The sequence below is a fragment of the Gavialis gangeticus genome, unplaced genomic scaffold (genome assembly GCF_001723915.1).
Source record: "Gavialis gangeticus isolate Ggan-Ray unplaced genomic scaffold, GavGan_comp1, whole genome shotgun sequence".
Lineage (NCBI taxonomy): Eukaryota > Metazoa > Chordata > Crocodylia > Gavialidae > Gavialis > Gavialis gangeticus.
Genome location: NW_017729012.1, coordinates 2,089,359 through 2,095,281, shown reverse-complemented (window position 1 = coordinate 2,095,281; position 5,923 = coordinate 2,089,359). Strand labels below are relative to the sequence as shown.

Genomic DNA, 5,923 nt, shown 5'->3' with positions numbered 1-5,923 from the left:
GGAAGTGGGGGCAGAACCCCTCCCCTCCCCCCCAAAAATCATTTTTTCTCCCTCCGCCTATGGAGATGGTGGACTGAGACTGAGATTGCCTGTCAGAAGCTCCATGACGGACCAGTTGATTGTAATCTCCTGGTTGGTGACTCCTGCTCTAGAGCATAGTTTATTGCTCAGATCCAAAGCACTTGCTGGTAACACCAAGGCAAGGACTTTCCTCTAGAAGGTGTCAAGTCCCAGGACTTTTCCCTTCCTGCTCTCAACCCCAGGAAGAGACTACATCCTTCCCTTTTGTGCCTTTCTGCATTACTACAAATAGACCAAAACTGTGCCTATATGTACCTTTTAGGAACCTGAATTCACTTTTGCAGCAAACAGACGTACATCCTATATTTACATACTGGCAAATTACTTCCTTGATCAACAGCATGAACTGTAGCTAGCTCTTTATGTTTTACATACCTCATTCATGCCTTGGGCATAGCTCTGGGCTACTTGATATTTTTACAGGTTTAAAAAAAAATGAATTCCTCTGTTTCCCAGGCCTCTGCAGAAGGCACAAAAGCAGAACAAGCCTTGCCTGAAAACTCATTAGGAGTTTGGAGTGAAAAGTATGTTAATCAATGCTTGTGACTCTAAACTGAAGCGGAAGAGCCTGTCACTTGGCCAATTCTAGACTTGTATGCATTCAAATATTTTCCCCCCTCGGGGGCGACTAATAGACTTTCCCCAGGAAAACAGAAAATGAGATTGTTCAGTATATTTTCCCATTCCAGTCTCCGTCAATCAGTTCGCTCCTTGTCAATCTGCATAAAGTACCTATAGCTATCTTGGAAATACTTTTCACTTGTGTAATACAGATTGAATTTATGAGCAGTCCCATGAGTTCCACATGTCTATTCCTATGATTTAGGACATTTGTAAATGGACAGATTCAATTTAGGTCTATAGCACCTTACCATGAACCACTGTTTTTATTTAACAGTTAATTACATAATTCCCCAAAAGAAGGATAAGGTGACTTGGCCAGTAAAATCTAGTTATGTCTTACCATAATGGGGTTTCATGATCCGCTCACTAGTTTTGAATAATGGAAGTTCTTGGTGTGAATCAGAGAGATCCCGTGTAAACCTGCAAGGTAAAGGAATAAAGAAAAGATTTGGGTGGAGACTCTTTGCTATGGACACCTTGTTGGAAGAAGAAACCAGTGGTTGGACAGGAGTTGAAAAAACCTTCACTTACGTTCAGCTATTTAGCAAAAGGAGTCCTTTAATTGAAGAAGGATGGTCTGGCATTTCAGGCGTTGTACTAGCACTCAAGGGGGGTAGGCTGTACACCTGGACCTGCCACTGTATTCCTTCATGAACATAAGCTTGAAGATACTCAGGGTCTGAATTGGCCCAGAATCAGAGGAAATAGAAACATAGCAGGATGTGGGGCTTCTAGCACCTGCCGTCAGCCCCGTGGGGGCAAACAAGGAACCCAACAGGCCCAGACCACCCCAGAAACCCCCGCATGAGGATGCAGCAATCACAGGGCTGCGGGGATGCGTGGGCGGATGAAGGCATTCACCACATTTGCCTCCGGAGGCAGGAGATCAGGAGCTTGAGATTGGGAACTCCAAAACCCTCCAAACCGATGCTGGATCACTGTGCTGTGCAGAGTGACCAGGTACCGCTGGGGACTAAGTCGGGGTCTGTGACACCCCAAGGGTCTGCTGGGGACTGGCAGGCCCATATGAACTGAGCCAGCACAGGGCAACCCCTGTGAGACTGGAATTGCCTGAAGCAAGGCGGACGGCATGCCCGTAGGATCAGAGAAGAGCCTGTGGCCTAGCCATTTCACTTATTATTAATGCATTTGCCTCCTTATGCCTGACTGACCTCAAAGCTGATAAATGGATCTAGTGAGTGAGGCTAAAACCACACTCCGGGCAATTTGGCGGTTTCATTTCCTGCCTAAGCAGCAAGGTGGACATGCACGGCAACTGGATGTGCCAACTCAGAGTTGACTAGCACCCTGAATAGAAAGGGGTGGGGTGAAGGGGAGGAAGGAGCCCCATGGAAGACCCTGGCATTGACCCACGCTGACCTCAGCAAACTCTTGCGTTAGGCAGGTATTGCCACCCTTCAACTACACCAAGTCATAGCAGGCTAGATTTGAGAGCGGGAGATCAAGACACCTGCTGAGTGTGTGGCACACAGGCCCCATCCCAGTGCGGCCACTTGGCCAGGGCCACCTCTCCAATGGCATTCATGCGTTACTGCTGTACTGCCCTATAAAAAGATAGCCTGATAAAGATCAAAGGATCAGGGTGATTCCTCACTGCCTTTGAGTCAGTTTTGCTTGCCATCAGGTGAGCAATGCTGTCAACTCATGATTTTATCATAGGTTTTGTGGCATGTAACACATTTCCTATTTCTTCCAGTACCTAATGACGGAAAGACCGAGGTGCCTTGCTATTGCTCCAGAGGGGCAAGGTTGACCCTGACTTTGAATTTGTTCTGGAGGCTGCCCCCTTAACCAACCTAACTGTCAAGCTTATTTGGACTGGAGAGAAAATTGGTGGTTCATACTGATGGTTCAAACGGGAGGTGAGGGGTTGTGATGCTAGTGACATCACACTTGACATGCTGCTGGCGATGGAAGCCAGACCGCCTTAACCATACTAACCCAATGGGTCTCCTAGGCTCGTGTGGACCCGATAGAAGGAAAACTCCAGCTTCTGAAGTCAAGTGAACACGTGCATTTATTCACAGAGAAGCTTGTTTCTAGTCCACATAGCTGCAAAGGACAAGACAGTGATCATTTTGAGCAAACTTGCCTTACTGTGGAGGTGGATGGATGATAAAAAAGGGAAAGGGTTGTGACCTGGCATCACTCCTGCCTCCTACAACTATCTGTCCCATCTGCAATCAAACATGTGGATCTTGGATCCACTTCCTCATCTACAGACTCAACAGTGACTTCCCTGTTTACCGGAGAACTGTCGTGTCTGCTTATGTCTGCAAGGTAATCTTTCTTTGAATGTGTGACCTCAGTGATTCTTAAATCCTCTTCTCTGGTCCTATGGGCATTCCTAAAATATAAACATCTCATTACAAATCCACATTTTAAAAAATTTTATCATTGTGATGATTTTGGGGTGGTTGGACTTAGGCCTTCTTGAAAGGTTGGGATTAGCAAGGAGGTTCAGGTTCAACACAGTGGAGACCTGGGGCTCTCAACAAACCACCAGAGCAAATAAAAATGTATTTATAACACAGGAGTTATGCACAGAATGAAAAGAGAGCATTGGAACAGTTAGGCCAACTGTATCCGTGAAACCAGGAGAACAGAGTACATTAACATATGGCTGGCATCAGCAAAAGCACAGCTCCTGTCTCGGAAAACATGTATCTGTCACAGGTCATGGACTGAACACAGCAGAACAAAGCCAATTACAGGAGGAAAGAAAAAGCAAGGTGTGGGTAAGATTGAAGGGCAGCTTTAAATATGCATCTTGTATAAAATTCCCCAATCCGTGTGCCTTTTCCTAGTAGAATGATGGTTTCTCCCCCCAAATAAAAGCTGCGAATGCTAGGTTTTGCTTTTTCAGAAAGAACTGGATGCATCTTACTAATGTAGCTGGGGGGGAGGATGGGGAGGTACTATGAGCAGAGAGGTGATTAGCTGTGTTAGTCTAAAGCAGTGGTCTCCAAACTTTTTTGATCGCGCACCCTATCTATATAAATAGAAGTTCTAATATTTTCTTCCTGCACCCCAATGGATCATCTTGTGCACCCCACTTTGGAGACCACTGGTCTAAAGCCAGGCAGAAGAATAGGGCGAGGTGGCACCTTAGTGGCAGGTTCAGAAAGGCATGAGCATTTGTTAGCAACAATCTATTTTGTCAGAAGCTCACACAGGTGGGCCCCAATCCAACTTTAAACCATACTGATCCTCCCACCCCGCTTCTAATGGCTCCCTTACCCACTCTGGGGCCAACTTCTGAAGTGCCTAAGACCCTTGAAGCTTTTACTGACTTCCAAAGGCTTTGGAGTTAATGTAAACCCTTCAATTAGATTTCTTTCATGAGACAAGACTACATAACTTGAGGGATGCTCATCAAACAACTTCTTATCAGTGATGGAGAAGACAAACACCTCACAATTGACTTTAGTTAGTGTACATAGCACAATCCTATTGGTTTAAATGTCACAAGCGACGAGATTTTGTCTTCCTGACACAGAAGACTTGATTCCAGTGTAAAGCAAATACTAGCTTTACAACTCTAAATAGAGACAAGGCACTTGCAGCGAGATAGCTCGGCAAGCTCAGCACTGACTCTAACCCGTGGCTGACCTCACCTAATTTGCTGCTCGGTAACATGAAAGTGCCTTGCCAACGCTAAGTATCAACAGCGGGATTTATGCATTAGTTATCCCTTGATAAAAAAAAACAAAACCCCACACCACTTCTGCCAGTGAAGACAGCCTGTGCTGTACCATTTTATATCTCTCTCCATTTTCAAATCCATTTGAAAGATCCAGCCAGGTGGGATTTTTGGATTATGTCTGATGAGCCACATTCCTATAATCCCTAATTTTCGTCTCTGGATGAACATCAAGATGACGGCAGTAGGAAGTCTCGCAGAAAAGAGTGCCCTTTGGAGAATGTTGCATGCAACATGCAGAGTGCACCTCTATTAGGCAGCTGCTCTGCATTTGCTCCTGTGATCTTGATGTCCTGTGGGCAGTTGTCAATTAGCTCTAAATTCGTTGTCTCTAAGAGGGGCTGACTTTTTGAAGAAACTAGAGGGGAGCTCTTGTTTTTTAACTCAGCTCAGCTGTTTTTAACTAAGTTCAGGCTTGCTGTGCATGCAGAAGAATGCATAGATTAAAGGAGCAAATGTACCTTGCAAATGAGATGGGGACCTCATGGGGTAACTGCTTAAGGCAAGGGCAGGATGTGCCATCACAAAAAGAAGGGCATGTCATTTCAGGTAGTCTTGAGGTCAAATTTTTAGAAGCGCCTAAGTGGCTGTATCCTGCTTATTGCCAACAGTCACTTGGAGCATGAAGGGGGGTTTGCGTCATGTGCGTTGAGCACTGGAGAGAGATGCTGAATGCTCTGGGATGCTGCTGCCACCCCCTCTAATCAGCATCTGCAGCTGGTGTCCCCCTTTGCCCTGCCCTTCTACTGAGTGGGCATGTCTACGTATGAAATTTATGTGAAGGAATAAATTCTGGCACATATTGCGCCGGAGATTATTGCTCCCAAGTGTCACATTTGCATGTGTGCTTGGGACCACAGCACATTAAGCCAGGTCGGAGCAGCCCCAGCTGGCAAGGGTCCCTGAGGCTCAGCCTGCCAGCCCACGGCTGCTCCCCTTGGCTCAGTGTGCCGCGGAGGGGCTGGCTGGGGCATGAGGGTGCTCCAGTGCGGGGCTTGCTGGCAGGCAGCCCCCACCCTGAAGCACCCTTGTGCCCCAGCTAACCTCATCAGTGTCTCCACATGTACTGCTGCACACTAAGTACGCTGCCGCAGGATATTACTAGTATTTCTAAGTACTAACCTATGGCAAAGTTAGTTTCCTGCAGCCTAATAGGGCTGCATGTGTAGATGGTGAGACTTTACTGCGGAGCTAATTAGGCAGCTACGCAGTAAACACCTTGTGTAGATGCACTCAGCATGAATCAGCCTAGTTCCACTGAAGTCAGTGGAATGAGGCTCAATTGCAGTATCTGAGGATATGACTCCCAAATTCATAAGACCAGATCACATAGGAAAAAAACCCAGACTTTCTAGGACGTTCCAAAGGGGGTGAGAACCCTCCGTGCTAGGCTTTGTACAATCGAGGAAGCCAGTCTCACCCCTGGCGATCCTACAATTGGAGTCTCCGTAGGCGAGGGAGACAATAGGGGGTATGAGAGGAGACTTGAGCAAA

The 5,923-nt window shown here is 46.6% G+C and overlaps 1 long non-coding RNA gene across 1 annotated transcript in view; it reads right to left on the bottom strand.

Annotated features, from left to right (window-relative positions):
* LOC109293209 overlaps positions 1-5,923 on the bottom strand; it is a 47,541-nt gene that overhangs the window by 20,361 nt on the left and 21,257 nt on the right. The window contains exon 3 of the long non-coding RNA XR_002096266.1: positions 1,046-1,125. This is a non-coding gene — a long non-coding RNA (uncharacterized LOC109293209). The remainder of the gene's footprint in view (positions 1-1,045; positions 1,126-5,923) is intronic.